Genomic DNA, 16012 nt, shown 5'->3' with positions numbered 1-16012 from the left:
AGACATACAAGACCACTGATAATCTCCCTCGATCTGGTGCTCCACGCAAAATCCCACCCCGTGGGGTCAGAATGATCACAAGAACGGTGAGCAAAAATCCCAGAACCACGCGGGGGGACCTAGTGAATGAACTGCAGAGAGCTGGGACCAATGTAACAAGGCCTACCATAAGTAACACACTACGCCACCATGGACTCAGATCCTGCAGTGCCAGACGTGTCCCACTGCTTAAGCCTGTACATGTCCGGGCCCGTCTGAAGTTTGCTAGAGAGCATTTGGATGATCCAGAGGAGTTTTGGGAGAATGTCCTATGGTCTGATGAAACCAAACTGGAACTGTTTGGTAGAAACACAACTTGTCGTGTTTGGAGGAAAAAGAATACTGAGTTGCATCCATCAAACACCATACCTACTGTAAAGCATGGTGGTGGAAACATCATGCTTTGGGGCTGTTTCTCTGCAAAGGGGCCAGGACGACTGATCCGGGTACATGAAAGAATGAATGGGGCCATGTATCGTGAGATTTTGAGTGCAAACCTCCTTCCATCAGCAAGGGCATTGAAGATGAAACGTGGCTGGGTCTTTCAACATGACAATGATCCAAAGCACACCGCCAGGGCAACGAAGGAGTGGCTTCGTAAGAAGCATTTCAAGGTCCTGGAGTGGCCTAGCCAGTCTCCAGATCTCAACCCTATAGAAAACCTTTGGAGGGAGTTGAAAGTCTGTGTTGCCAAGCGAAAAGCCAAAAACATCACTGCTCTAGAGGAGATCTGCATGGAGGAATGGGCCAACATACCAACAACAGTGTGTGGCAACCTTGTGAAGACTTACAGAAAACGTTTGACCTCTGTCTTTGCCAACAAAGGACATATAACAAAGTATTGAGATGAAATTTTGTTTCTGCCAAATACTTATTTTCCACCATAATATGCAAATAAAATGAAAAAAAAAACAGACAATGTGATTTTCTGGATTTTTTTTTCTCAGTTTGTCTCCCATAGTTGAGGTCTACCTATGATGTAAATTACAGACGCCTCTCATCTTTTTAAGTGGTGGAACTTGCACTATTGCTGACTGACTAAATACTTTTTTTCCCCACTGTAACTCTAACTTTCTCCCTCTGACCAGAGAGAGCAGCAACCCTGAAGTTAAGTTTAGAGCTCCCTCTGCTGGCGTGGAGCAGGAACTGTGTTGTATGCTGGAACTACCTGATAAAGAGATCCTTTCCTTGCTTTCAGGCATGACATCACTCTCCCTAGGAAGGAGGTAAGGCCACTGTGGCAACCGTAGCCCATACTCCTGGGGGCACCACATTCCCCCCAGTACAATTCAATATTCCCGGACTGAGGAAACATAAAAGAGAATTAAAGCATAAGTTTTTACAAGACCTAAACAGCAAATATCTAAATTTCAGCAAAGTCCTGAAATGGGGTGTCCTTTTCACCCTAACAAAGTGCAATATGAGGAAACCCATCGCAAACCCTCAACATAGGCCTTGGGCAGGCGACAAGGCATGGCTGGTCTCCTTTCTGGACTACATCTTCAGCCATGCCAGATGGTTTTCGTTCTGTGGTCATTAGTGCTAACTATTTACAAGCATTGTCCTGGTCATTAAGAGCCCAGTGACCCAATCGTCCATAAGAATGCTCAAAAGTTCTTACAGTAGTCTGTTGTGAAGTTTCTTGATCTGACTTCTGAGTCTGGGCTCCCTCTGGTGGTTACTTCGGGTAGTGGAGCTGGCCGGGTTGACAGAAGTCTGCCACCTGACGATGATGATTGGAAGTCAGGGGTTACTTGTTAGGCATCTGGTTTCTGCGTCTGCTCTGCAGGAATCCAGAGCCTCACATTCTGTGTTCTCCTGCTGTCTATCTACTGCAGAGAAGATTACTTTGCAGCTGACCTCTCCAGAGACTAAGTTCCTCTGTGTTCCTACTGGGCATGCTCATGAGGTGATCTCCCATTGGAGATCGGGAGTCATGTGCCCAGGTCCTGCTCCAGATCTCATTGGTCCATCTCGGAGATCTGGAAGGTCCCGCGCGGCTATAAAAGGAGCGCATGGCCGAACGGTCATGCGCTAGTATAGACTTTTCAAGCTAAATGTGTGAATGGTGACGGATGTATGACTCTGGTGGCTGACTCATTTGAAACCCCTTCCCTCTGATATTACGCATGTGGATAGGGAATTAGTGCAGCAGTCAGCACCAGTCAGTGGCAAGCCTTAGGCCACTATGCACACCGCACCTCTACTCTAGCATCCGACATTGCGCCTGCTTCCTAGCCTTGTCGACTAACGGCCATTGCAGCCCTCCTTGGCGTCCACAGTAGCGACACCGCACACGTTGGAGTGGGCCACGCCACTGTGGGAGCATGGTGACCCTGAGGTTCGGACCAATGCTCAGTTCTTAACATCTATCAAACAGGTTTTCCTGGGACCACGGGTCACACACGATACCTCTCTTCAGCTCCTTGCATTAACTCAGGGATCCCTCTCGGTCAGCCAGTATGCCGTTCGTTTTCGGACACTGGCTTCCGAGCTGGAGTGGTCTGATAGAGCCCTCATCACTGTGTTTTGGAGAGGTTTAGCTGAGCATGTTAAGGATGCTTATCTACCAGAGAGGTTCCTGCAAGTCTGGAGGAGTTGATTGCCATTCCCACCCGCATTGATCTCCATTTCTCGGAGCACGGGCTGGAACATGGCATGAGGATTTTGTGCACATGCACACTGCTCCAGGGGTCATGCGGCATAACAGACATGGTGGGCATGACAGGCATAACGGACATGGCGGGCATGACAGGCATTAACGGACATGGCGGGCATGACAGGCATAACGGACATGGCAGGTATGACACTCGGCAAGACAATTTTCTATCACATTAGTACATAAGATCACTATTGGATTACATTCTCGTTGATCAATGTCTACAATTATCAGTCCTTGGTTTTTTAACTCTACTCTCCCCACCTTAATGGTCACCTCCTTACACCCCACTTGTGGCAAATGCTGACTATTGCTGGCAACTACTGTCAGCTCATCAACTGGGCCGCGAGTAAGTTCAGAGTCAGCCCAATACCGTTTGTAAAGAATATATGGCATAGTCACCTGAGAGCCGGTGTCCAGTAAAGCGTTCATGGAGATGCCGTCAATCACCTCTGGGAGGACCGGTCATCCTCCGACGTACTTGACGTTCTGTGGGCCTGGTTGTCCAACTCCTGGGGGTTGTCCCTCTGCCCCAGTGGTTGCTCCTTTAAATGGCAGAATCTTGCAATATGGCCTGCTTTGCGGCAGCGGCGCGAGATGGGTCGTCCATTCTGGTCGTAGCGATCGTTGTCTCTCCCTCTGATTGGTGAGATTCTCTTTCACCGTAGCCATGCGGACGTCATCTGGACTGGAGGCCAGCTGGATCTTCTCCTTTGGGGGCGCTTGCATGGACTGCATGGTTTTGGCTAGTGCAGCCATACTTTTGGTCAGCTCCTGGATCTGAAGAAGTAGTTCTGCAGATGGATCATTTTCCTGGGTATGTGCATCAGCCTCAATAGGGATTTGAGGGAAGGACACTCCCTCTTGGTGGTATGTAATTGCTGAGTGCCTAGGGGGCACGGGGTGGCTAACATTTGGTTCATGCAGTAACCGGATAGCCCTGTCTTTAAAGTCTGCAAAGTTTTGATCAGGGTTTTGCAGGCTATGATGTACAGCTATGCTCTGTGGGTGCTGGATAGGAGTCCCTCCATAAATTGTTCCTTTAACAATCTGTCTCCATCCCACACGCTGTCTGGGTCAATCTGCTTTATGGACCGCAGCGCCTCATGAAGGTTAAGAGCATAGTCTCGTGTACTATTTTGCACCCTTTGCACCCAAAGAACCTGTTTTTTATTTCTGCTGCAGGGCGGGTGTCAAAGGTGCTCCTCAGCTTAGCCAGAACTTGTTTAACAGTCTCTTTCTCAGTGTCCTGCCAGGACTTTACTTCTCTGCTGTGAACTCCCTTGCTCGGATTTCTGAGCCGAAGCTCCCTTTGCTCCCTCTGGTGATTACTGACAGTAGTGGAGCTGGCCAGATGGATGGAGGTTCTCCACCTGACGATGATAATTGGGAATCTGGGATTGCTGGCTGGGAGCATATAATGGAGCTGGCTGCTCTTGAAGGTTGCTGGTGATTTTTTCCTCAGTGTGCATTTGGAGCTCTTTTGTCCCCTGCCTGATCTGCATGTTCAGCTAAGTGATTCTTTTGGTAATCCTTTGCATCTAATCTGGTTGTGTCTTTTTTTGCTTTCTGTTTTGTTGCTAGGGTTCCGCGTGCTCCCTGCTGGGTGGCAGCACTGGACCCTGCTTCATATGTTGTAGCTTGTTTAGTCCCCTGTTATGTTAGTATCTTTTTGCTTGCTGCCAGTTTATACCAGAGTGCTGATCTAGCGGGGGTGAGATCGTGTGATCTCAGGTTTTTTTGTATATCAGAAGTGTTGGACTTTTTCAGGGTTTTGTGCGTGATTGCAGACAATATCTTTTTCTGTCCTGCCCTGTCTAGACAGCTTGGGCCCCACCGTTTGCTCAGTCTGTTCTCTGCCTGTGTTTGTGTCTCATCTTGTCTCACCGACAATATATGTTTGGAGGCTGTCTATTCCTTTGGGGATCTGCTCCGGGGCAGTTTAGATTTCATCTTTCTGTCTTTAGGCTTAGTTAGTCCTCCAGCTGTGACGAAGCATCTAGGGCATCGTAGGAACGCTCCACGGCTACTGCTAGTTGCGCGGATAGGATCAGGGGTCTGCAATCCGCTTAGTTACCAACCTCTCTGGTCTACTGGTGGCTTAGCCTGCTTTGTCATCCTCCTCGGTGACCCATTCACAACAGAATCACCAGCCCAACTGCAGACTCTGGGGTACTAAAAAGAAGGAAAGAATTGTAAAAAAAAATAGTGTCAGAATTTTTTTTTCATATATTTTTTTCTCTGGGGCCGTAGGAGGATTTTTTCTTTAATGGAGACTAAGCAATTATCCGATCGTGTTGAGCAGCTCGCTACTGAAGTGCAGGGAATTTCTGCCTATCTCGCTCAATCATCTGCTGTAGAAACAAAGATCCATACTCCTGATGTGTTTTCTGGGGATCTGTCTAAATTTTTGAATTTCAAGAATAACTGTAAACTATTTCTTGCCTTGAAGCCTAATTCATCGGGGAGCTCGGTGCAGCAGGTTAAAATTGTCATCCCACTGCTACGCGGCGATCCCCAGGATTGGGCTTTTTCTCTGACACCTGGAGATCGTATTCTGACTAATGTGGAGGCATTTTTTCAGGCACTGGGGTTGTTGTATGATGAACCTAATACTATTGATCAAGCTGAGAAGACCTTATTGGCATTGAACCAGGGTCAGGATGCTGCGGAGTTATACTGCCAGAAGTTCCGAAAGTGGGCGGTCCTAACTAAATGGAATGATGATGCTCTAGCAGACCTCTTTCAGAAAGGTCTGGCAGAAACCGTAAAAGATGTTATGGTGGGATTTCCTGTCCCCTCTGGTCTTAACAACTCCATGTCATTAGCCATTCAAATAGATCGACGTTTACATGAACGTAAAAGTAGGCGAGAGGCGTTGCTGCCTTTTGAACAAACTTCTGAACCCATGAAATGTGATAGGGTTTTGTCTAGGACACAACGTCAAGAGTTTAGAAAGCGTAATAAGTTATGCTTCTTTTGTGGGGACGCCTCTCATGTTATTTCTGTCTGCCCTAAACGAGAAAAACGTTTTGCTCACGCATTTGCAGTGAGCGGTGTACAGCCTAAGTTCCTGTTGGTGGTTACCTTGATCTGCTCCTTGTCTACTTTTTCTGCTAAGGCCTTTGTGGATTCAGGAGCAGCTTTGAATCTGATGGATCTTGACTTTGCCAAGCGTTGTGGTTTCCCCATGGTGCCCCTGAGAACCCCTATTCCCTTGAAGGGGATTGATGCTACCCCTTTGACGGAGAATAAACCCCAGTTTTGGACCCAGGTGGTAATGCGGGTCGTCCCGGACCATCAAGAGAATTGTAGATTTTTGGTGTTGCACAATTTACATGATACTATTGTATTGGGTTTTCCTTGGTTGCAAACCAATAATCCTGTTTTAGATTGGAAATCTCTGTCTGTGGTGAGTTGGGGTTGTCAATGTGTTCTTAGTGACACTCCTGTTTTCTCCACCTCTCCCCAGTCTCAAGACGTTCCTGACTATTTGGCTGATTTTTCTAATGTATTTAGTGAGAGTAATGGGCATGTCACACTAAGAGATAGCGCTAGCAATATCTCTATAACTTGTGACGCTATAGTGATATTGCTAGCGATATCGCTGTGTGCGATACTTACCTACAATCTGCTCCCCCGCTGGTTATCGCTGATCGCGCGAGAACAGGCTGGACTGTTTCTCGTCGTCAGCTTCCTGCGGCTCTTCCTGCTGTGACGACGAGCGACGCGTGGAGCCGGGCGGGAGGACGCAGGATTGCCTGGTGTGACAGGTAAGTATCGACCCCCCTCCCCAGCGATGTCGCTAGTGAGATCTGCCTGTGTGGCAGCTCACTAGCGACCACTTAGCGATGTACCAGCGATCCTGACCGCGTCATATCGCTGGTCGGGATCGCTGGTGCATCGCTAAGTGTGACAGTACCTTAAGTCTTCGTCTTTGCCTCCTCATAGGAGTTATGACTGTGCAATTGAGTTAATGCCCGGGTGTACATTTTCCAAGGGTCGGCTTTTCAACTTATCTGTATCTGAACATGATGCTATGCGATCTTCTATCAAGGAATCATTGGAGAAGAGTTATATCAGACCATCCTCTTCGCCTTTGGGTGCTGGATTTTTCTTTGTGGCCAAAAAAGATGGCTCATTAAGGCCCTGTATTGATTATCGTTCCCTTAACAAGATCACTGTTAAATATCAGTACCCGTTACCCCTGATTTCTGATTTATTTTCCAGAGTTAAAAGTGCTTGTTGGTTTACCAAACTTGACCTCAGGGGGGCGTATAATCTTATTCACATCAAGCACGGGGATGAATGGAAGACAGCGTTTAATACTCTGGAGGGACATTTTGAGTACCTGGTGATGCCTTTTGTGCTCACTAATGCCCCTTCCGTCTTCAATCTTTTATGAATGATATTTTCTGGGACCTTGTGGATAAGTTTTTGATCATTTATCTGGATGATATTTCGATTTTTTCCAGTGATTGGGATTCTCATGTGGAACATGTCCAGACTGTGTTCCGGATTTTGAGGGAAAATACTCTGTATGTTAAGGGATCGAAATGTTTTTTTGGTGTACAGAGGATTTCATTTTTGAGATTCATTTTGTCCCCGTCTGCTATTGAAATGGACCCGGCCAAGGTACAGGCCATTTATGATTGGGTTCAGCCCACTTCTCTGAAGGCTCTTCAGAAGTTTTTGGGTTTTGCTAATTTCTACCGTAAATTTATAAGTAATTTTTATGGTATTGTTAAACCTCTGACGGATTTGACCAAAAAGGGCGCTGATGTGGTAAATTGGTCTCCAGAGGCAGTCTCGGCATTTCAGGAGCTTAAGCAGAGATTCACTTCTGCTCCTGTTCTACGGCAACCTGATGTTTCACTCCCATTTCAGGTGGAGATAGATGCTTCTGAGATTGGTGCAGGAGCCATCATAGAGAGAGCATCATACTGTGTAGAGGAGAGCTGTATTAGGGAAGACTCGGAACATTATTAAATATTAAGTGGGCACAGCAGTTATTGTTATAGGGGAACTCAGGTTACTGTGACTGTCAAAGGGCACACAGAGGGCATTACTTTCTTGGGGGCAAAATGCGGGCACTGTTTTCTTGGCACCTGCAAATTTACATTAAAATATTCTAGAGGGTTGTTTAACCATCTCGATGCACACAGAACCACATAGCAGGTGCAGTAAGGCTGGTTTCACATTAGTGTCTGTTTGCGCAGAGTTTCATCCGCAGCAATCCTTATGCGTCATTTTTCCCTATCTTTAACATGGTGCACACAGGGGCATGTGTTTGCATCAGTTCGCATGCGTAACCATACGCGTGCATTGTTTTTCGGTGTGTGGCGGGGTCTGGCGAACGCATCATGTTGGATTTTTGGAAGCGACAAAAATCAGTCAAATATGCGCAGTCATGTGCATGCTGATGAGTGCGTAAAAAATGCATTACTGTCTATGGGAATGCATGCGTACACAAGGACATGCATACGCACATGCGTTCTATATGCATGCGTCTTTTTAATGAGTTGGTCCAGGAAGTGATTCAACCACCTGATAATTGAGAGCTCTATAAAAGGAAGTGTGGACACAGCAAGGCCATAACTCTTTCGACTCTGGACGATACCACAACACTCGCTATGTAAGTATAGAACCTTAGAAAATGTCATCCTCCCTCACTGCTGTTTGTACTTTGCATTAAATTTTTTTTCTGTTTACTTTTAGATGCGTCGAGTGGCCTGGTACAGTGGTTGGCTCCTGGTTGGCTCCAGGTGCTGCTTTCTGTCGTGGTGAGGACAACACTGTCTATGTAAGTATAGAAACTTTGGAAATGTCTGTCTCTCTGAATGCTTTTTCTGTTCCTTGCAGACTGGCTGATTCTCTCTGGCGCAGTGGGTGTCTCCTGGTGCAGTGGTTTTCTCCATTTCGTTTCCTGGTGCTGCTTTCTGTCGTGGAGTGGACAACACTGTCACGCCCCCGGAAGAAGCTAAAGGGCGAAACGTGCGTTGGGGCGAGGGGGACACCATCGAACCACCCACACTCATTTATGATCAACTGAATTCAGGTAAAATATTTTGACTGGATATGTACAGTATTTGGCTGTACTTTCTATATAGGACTACCAGCTCCCCTTAAGGATTAAGGCTTCCTCTTTTTGAAAATTTATGGATTGCCATTAGATATATAAGTGCATCTGGATTGTTCCCAGAGTCATCAGGGTCATGTGTCTCAGGAGTAAAGACGGGGTGTAAGTATTCCTTTCATCAGAGTTGTAATACAAATTTTTTTCAGTTTTACTTAAAATAATTTTTTACTATTATATCTATAGGTTTCACAATGGGAAGAAGCCAAACTGAATATTGACAATGACCAACTAATTCACCTTGTGCAAGAGCGAGTACCGTTGTGGGACACCCGTGACCATCAGCACTCCGACACTGTGGTGATTCAACAGCTCTGGGAAGAAGTGGCAACATCACTGCTGCCTGGTTGGGACCGTGCCACGCCACGAGCCAGAAATGATTTTGGTAAATATTGCAATGTGGTCTGGATCGGCAGTGAGCCTGTGAATGGATGTGCATTGTTTTCTAATTTTTTTTCCCCCTTCACACTCAAAATTCATTGGCGCTCAATGAAGGACCGCTTCAACAAGGACATGGGACATGAGAGAGGAGCTTCGGGTTCAAAGTGGTTCTGCTGCAAGGTTCCACAAATACAAGTACCACCGGGACCTTGCCTTTCTGAGGCCTGCGCATGCTCAGTGAACGTAAGTATATAATTTTTTTTTCTTTTTACTAATGTTTAATTTTTTTCCACACACAGAACCAGCAGCAGCACAACACAATCTTGATTTTTGCACTAATGTTTTTCTCTTTTCCACACAGAACCTTATGCAGCGCCACACAACCCGGATCATCTTTGGTTGAAGTGGCCCCTCATCTACCAGCCACTGACCAGACACAGTCCCAGTCATCCACCAGCGATGGAGCAACCTTCCAGGTTTTATAGGCTGGGGAAGAGGCAGCCGGTCCATCAGGTTTTCCCCTCTCCCAGCCCTCTGCTGCTGCTTTTGCTGGGTCTTCTCGTGATTGCTGACAGAGTGAAGAGTGGGTTCAGGGAAGTCAACAAATGCCTTGACTGCCTGGAAGCCAACCTTGAGAGAACATTTTTTTTCTGCAATTGAGCGGAGCATGTCAGAAAACCTTATGCCTCAACTCCAGCTGAATGTCTTGCAGGCCTGCCAGGTTGCATACAGCCATGCTTTACAACAGCAGCAGCAGTCACAATCCTAGAGTCAACAGGCCGGAGGATATTACCAGCAGTCAATCTTCTTTCCAGCTCCCACAGGACCGAACTATCCGCCACCACCACCGCCTCTAGCTTACCGAGCGACCACGCTGCCAAGTCCTTCACCCCTCCAGCCAGCAGTATCCACAATGTGGCCCAGTCCAACACCATGCCAGATGACTGCTACAGAGCCCAGCACTCCCACTAGGCCAAGAAAAGCGAGGTCCAAAAAAATAAAATCTTGGGATCAGGACCAAAACCAGGAGCCAAAAAAATATGCCCACCTTGATCCCACTACCTCCACCCTCTCCTACCAATTTGTCACTACCTTCCCTTGTGTCTCTGTTCCTTCCAGTTTGTCTATTGATTCCCATGATTTCACTTTGTCATCTATCCCCAATATCTCCACTGCCATCCTTGATCCAATCCTTCAGTTTGTTGTCCCTTCCTCTGTAGACCTTTCCTCATCAACTACCACCCAATCCTCACAGCTCCACACCCACCAAGGTCCTCCCCATTTCACCCTCATGTAAACCTCGAAAAAAAAACGAATCACCCCAACCTTAGCCATTTTTTTTTAAAGTGATAGAACTAAAAGTTGTAACAAAAAGTGTTTAAAATAAAAGTTCAGAATTGAGAGTCCTCAGTGGTTGATACTTTTTAATGGCTAACTGAAAAGATGGTAACACATTGCAAGCTTTCGAGACTATTCAGGTCTCTTCTTCAGGCTAGACTAATACAAAATCTGAAGAGTCACATATTTATGCACAATACAACACAGAAAAAATGCAATGGATAAGACAAGTGACGTGAAGCAGAACTATCAATATGGGAGAGGGAGAAACATAAATATTGGACCAGTACATAGATAAGGAGTCCGGATGTTTTATAGTCCTCTGATTGGGGTCTCCTAATGTGTTGTGATGCCCCCACCAGGTCTTGAAAGCAAATTCCTTAATTGATGTAAAAAGATATCAATCCATGCGACACATTCATTCCAGCACTGACAGTGTCAAAGGTCATCATAAATTTATACTCCCAAACACGTCTCTCTCTCTGAGATGTGAAGTTACCTTCCGAAACCAGTAATTTCATATCCATGTTGCTGTGATCAGGGATACAAAAATGTTTTGCCACATTTAGATCCATTCTTTTTTCTCTTATTGTGTGACGATGAGCATTCATCCTTGTTCTAAGCTTTTGCCCTGTCTTCCCCACATACAGACCCCCAGTTGGACATTTAGTACAAATGATTAAGTACACCACATTTGATGTAATGCAGCTGAAAGTACCTGACCACGGACAAGATAAAGATCCCCAACTCACATCAGGACTACAAGATCCCAGGTACTTTCAGCTGCATTACATCTAATGTGGTGTACTTAATTATTTGTACTAAATGTCCAACTGGGGGTCTGTATGTGGGGAAGAGCGGGCAAAAGCTTAGAACAAGGATGAAGAAGAGACCTGAGTAGTCTCGAAAGCTTGCAATGTGTTACCATCTTTTCAGTTAGCCATTAAAAGGTATCAACCACTGAGGGTTCTCAATTCTGAATATTTCTCTATCTACTGGCTAACACGGTACAAAGATATACATCTTTCCTGTAAAATAAAAGTTGTATTTTCTTAGCACTATATCTTGTGGTTTTTTTTTATCTTTATGCGCTGCCGCCTACACAAACACACTTGATTTTTGAGGTAACGTACCACACAAACACACTTTTCTTTGAGGGAAGGTAGTTTATATTTAACTCCGCAAACATCATGGGTAAATTTTCATATTACATTACTTGTACATGTTAACATCACATGTACATTTAGACATAACAGGTATGTAATATTTGACATTACATGTATGTTTTAAGCATAACAGGTACAAAACATAATAGGTACATTTAATTTAGCGGCTTAAATCAATTCATCTTGCCATGCCACACATCCATTATCTGAAAGTATGCGGCAAAATTATCCCTCATCTGGGCAACTTTCACTGTGGTTCTCAGAGGGTGAAATTGGTAATCATGCAATGTAACAGGTTCCACAGGTTGTAAGCTTGGTCACTCTTTTACCATGATGTAGTTGTGCAGAACACCACATGCTTTCACAACCTCATCAATATTGTCAACTTTTAGATTAATGGATGTGCGATACCAGCAATCCAAATGCACACTCCATGGTTCTTCATGCCCTTGTCAGTCTGTAGTTGAACATTTTTTTGTGTGATTAAAGTTTCAACTAAAGTATGGTTTAATGAGGTTGACACACAATTGGAACGCCTCATCACCAACAACAAAAGGCATTGGCGATCCATCAGTGTTGGGCAGAGGTCATGGCGGAAAATTAAAATCATTCCCATACAGATGTTGGCCCATGTCTGAGTTTTTGAACGTCTGCGAGTCATTGCCCATGGCAACAAATCTACAATTGGCATCCGCAATAGCCATTAGAACAATGGAAAAATATTTTTTATAATTGAAGTACTCAGTTCCACTTCCATATGGTTTATAATCCTAATGTGTTTACTGTCCACAGCCCCCACACAGTTAGGAAAATTGCAAATTTCCTGGAATTTGGAAGCATTTTCAATCCAGAGTTCACTTGTAGGTTGAGCGAGGAATTCTTGCCACCGAATGCCAACTAAAGCACGACAAGTGTCTACAATAATCCCAGAAAGGGTGGATACCCCAATCCGGAATTGGAAATGTAACAATGACAATGTCTCACCAGTTGCCAGGAATCTGCGGAAAAGAAAATGGAAAACAAAAATCAGTACACTGCTGAGGGTTAGGGATAAGATTAGGGATAGGGTTATTTGTGACAGGAGTTTTTCAACACTACATACCTTAGGGTGACCAAGAGACATTCCTTAGCAGGAATAGCTCGACGGAGCTGTGTGTCCTGCCTGGGAATGGATCCTTGGACATGTAGCAGCAAGTCATGGAAGCTCTGTTGCGACATCCTCATGTAGTCAAAAAACTTCTTCAGGTTTTGCTGCAGCTCGCTGTACAAAGAATCGTAGGCTCCACGGCTCTCTCGGAGTTGAAGAATGGGGTGTTGCCAATAGCGACGACGACGTCTTCTCAGTGTTTCTCTTCTGTCTTCTTGAGATCTCGGGACAAGATCTGAAGCTGCGCATGCGCCGTCCCCGGACCGGCGGCCATCTTCCCAGCGTCCATGCTCCCGGAGGCCACCGCAACATGGCGGCGGCCAGCAAGGGAAGTGCGGAGGCCTCCGGGCTGCGAAGAAATGCCGGCGGACCCGCAGCCCCTGCACCGGAGCACAGCCCGCTGCCAACACCGCACCGCAGAGCGCCGCCCGCTGCCACCACCGCACCGCAGAGCGCCGGCCACTGCCACCACCGCACCGCAGAGTGCCGCCCGCTGATACCAGCCAGAAGGTTAGTGCCGTGTATTGCGACCATAAGACGCACCCCCCTCTCCCCCAAAATTTTTGGGGAAAAAAGTGCGTCTTATGGTCGGAAAAATACCGTACATTGGGCTCGTTGTTCTGTCCGAGTACCCGAGTATTCCAATTTGCTCGACCCGAGCAACAAGCACTCAAGCATTTTAGTGCTCGCTCATCACTAGTTTTTAACTGTTCGGTTGAACCCCGAACATCCAGGGGTTCGCTCATCAAAACTCATGAGAAATTGCAAAAACAATTTTAAGGTTCATTTTCTCCTGTTATCCTTGTAAAAATAAAAAAAATGGGGACCAAAAAGATTATTTTGTTTTTATTTTCATTGCTCAACGTTTTAAACTTCTATGAAGCACCTGGGGGTTTAAGGTGCGCACCATACATCTAGATGAGTTCCTTGAGAGGTTTAGCTTCCAAAATGGGGTCACTTGATGGGGTTTCCACTCTTTGGGAACTTAAGGGGCTTTCCAAATGTGGCACAGTGTCTGCTAATGACTCCAGCAATTTTTTTGGATTCAAGAAGTACAATAGCGCTCCTTCCCTTCCGAGGACTGCCAGGTGCCAAAATAGTAGTTTTGCTCAAAATATGGGATAACACATTTTGCAGTTCGTTTTCTCCTGGTACCCTTGTGAAAGTTAAAAAAAATTGTGTCTAATGTAAAATATTTGTGAAAAAAAGTTTTTTTCCACTTGAAACACCTGAAGGGTTAATAAACTTGTTGACTGTTGTTTTGAGACACTTGAGGGGTGCAGTTTTTAGAATGGTGTCATTTTTGGGTATTTCCTGCCATATAGGCCCCTCAAAGTCATTTCCAATGTGATATGCTCTCTCTAAAAAAAAAAGGGTTTTATAAATTTGCGGGTAAAAATAGAAGTTTGCTGGTCAACTTAGAACGCTTATAACTTCATAATAAAAACAATGATATTTCAAAAATTGTGCTGATGTAAAGTAGACATGTGGGAAATGTTATTTATTAACTATTTTGTGTGACATATCTCTGATTTAAGGGCATAAAAGTGAAACATTTCATAACTTCAACATTTTCAAAATTTTCATCAAATTTCTGATTTTTTCACAAGTAAGCACAAGTCGTATCAAAGAAATATTACCACTATCATAAAGTACAATAAGTCACGAAAAATATGCCGCCATATAGTAGCCGTCCGATAACTGGTGATAATTCCCTCATGTGTGGGGTCTATTTGTCTCCAAGCAGAGAAATCACACGTTACATTCCACACAAAACACTGTGTAGAAAAGGCGGCGCGGGGTAATTGTGCCAGTAGTGAGAGGAAATAATGGCGGGAAAGTCACTAGTGAAGTGTCGTACGTGAAAGAACCGAGACAAAGAGCCAGCTCTTTCCACCCCTAAGAGCTGAGCCAAATTTTTTTTCCCCCTGCTGTTTGCGTAGCTTCTTCCTGCCTGGCTGGGGGCTGGGAGGAGCTGAGGAGGAGACTTAGAGCCTGTGTACAAGTGGGGAGTGACTGGCAAGGCTTTGACTTGCAACTGGGCTCCTCCCACATGAACACATAGCTGTACTGTGATTGGCTGCTCAGTGCAGTGAGTGCACACACATGATCTGTGATAGATCACAATGTGCAGTCACAGAGACTGTCAGTATCAGGCTATGTGCACACGCTGCGGATTCACCTGCGGGTTTTTTCGCGCGGATCCGCAGGTAAAACTGCAGGTCAAGTGACCTGCGGTTTTCCTGCAGATTGGCCTGCGGTTTTCCCCTGCGGTTTGGCACCTGGACAATGGAACACGTGCTAAACCGCTGCGGAATCCGCAGAAAGAATTGACATGCTGCGATTTGTAAACCGCAGCAAAACCGCGCGGAAAAAACCTCAGCGTGGGCACAGCGGTTTTGAAAACCCATAGGATAACGTGGTACTGTACCATGTCAGCAGAACTGCTGCTGTTCCGCAGGGCCAAAAACGCTGCGGAACCGCAGCAGAATCCGCAGCGTGTGCACATAGCCTCACTGTCTGACATAACAGTAGATGTCCGGCAGCTGCAGGATGAGCAGAGGCACTGAGGTCAGGCACTGACAGCCATCTTATCCCTCTCATTATTTTCTGTAGTTCCTGCTGCTCTACAGTGGGAAAGTAATAATATAAATCTGAGGCAGAGAAACTCTGTGGAAAGATCCGGGGTATATGTATAATATAACGCTCTAAGCATCACTCTGTCCGAAGCTTTTATAGACTGCGCAAGTGCGACGCACCTGTGCAGTCTGGCTCCAGAGTGACGCACCCCCCCACGAGATCACGGTAGACGCACTCCCCCCAGGAGATCGTGGTATGCGTAAGCACTGAATGCATACTGCGATCTCCGGCACAACACCTTACCGATTCGGTGTTGCCGCGGGGTCTTGCATCTGGCGGTGATGACAGGAGAGGGCGGGTTGTGGGCCGGAATCGGCGTATGCACAGTCCGTGCTTTCCGGCACCATTTTCTGGAAGACACACTGCAGTGTGTCTTCCAGAAAATGGTGCCAGAAAGAGAGGAATGCGCAGGTGCCAATTCCGGCCCAACAACCCGCCCTCTCACATCACGGCACAAAAGATTACCGATCGGGTATTCACCGTGAAGTCAGGAGAGGGCGGGTTGT

Source organism: Dendrobates tinctorius, unplaced genomic scaffold, assembly GCF_039654945.1.
Source record: "Dendrobates tinctorius isolate UK_male_01 unplaced genomic scaffold, ASM3965494v1 ptg000126l, whole genome shotgun sequence".
In the NCBI taxonomy this organism is placed as follows: Eukaryota; Metazoa; Chordata; class Amphibia; order Anura; family Dendrobatidae; genus Dendrobates; species Dendrobates tinctorius.
This window is presented reverse-complemented; position numbering follows the sequence as displayed.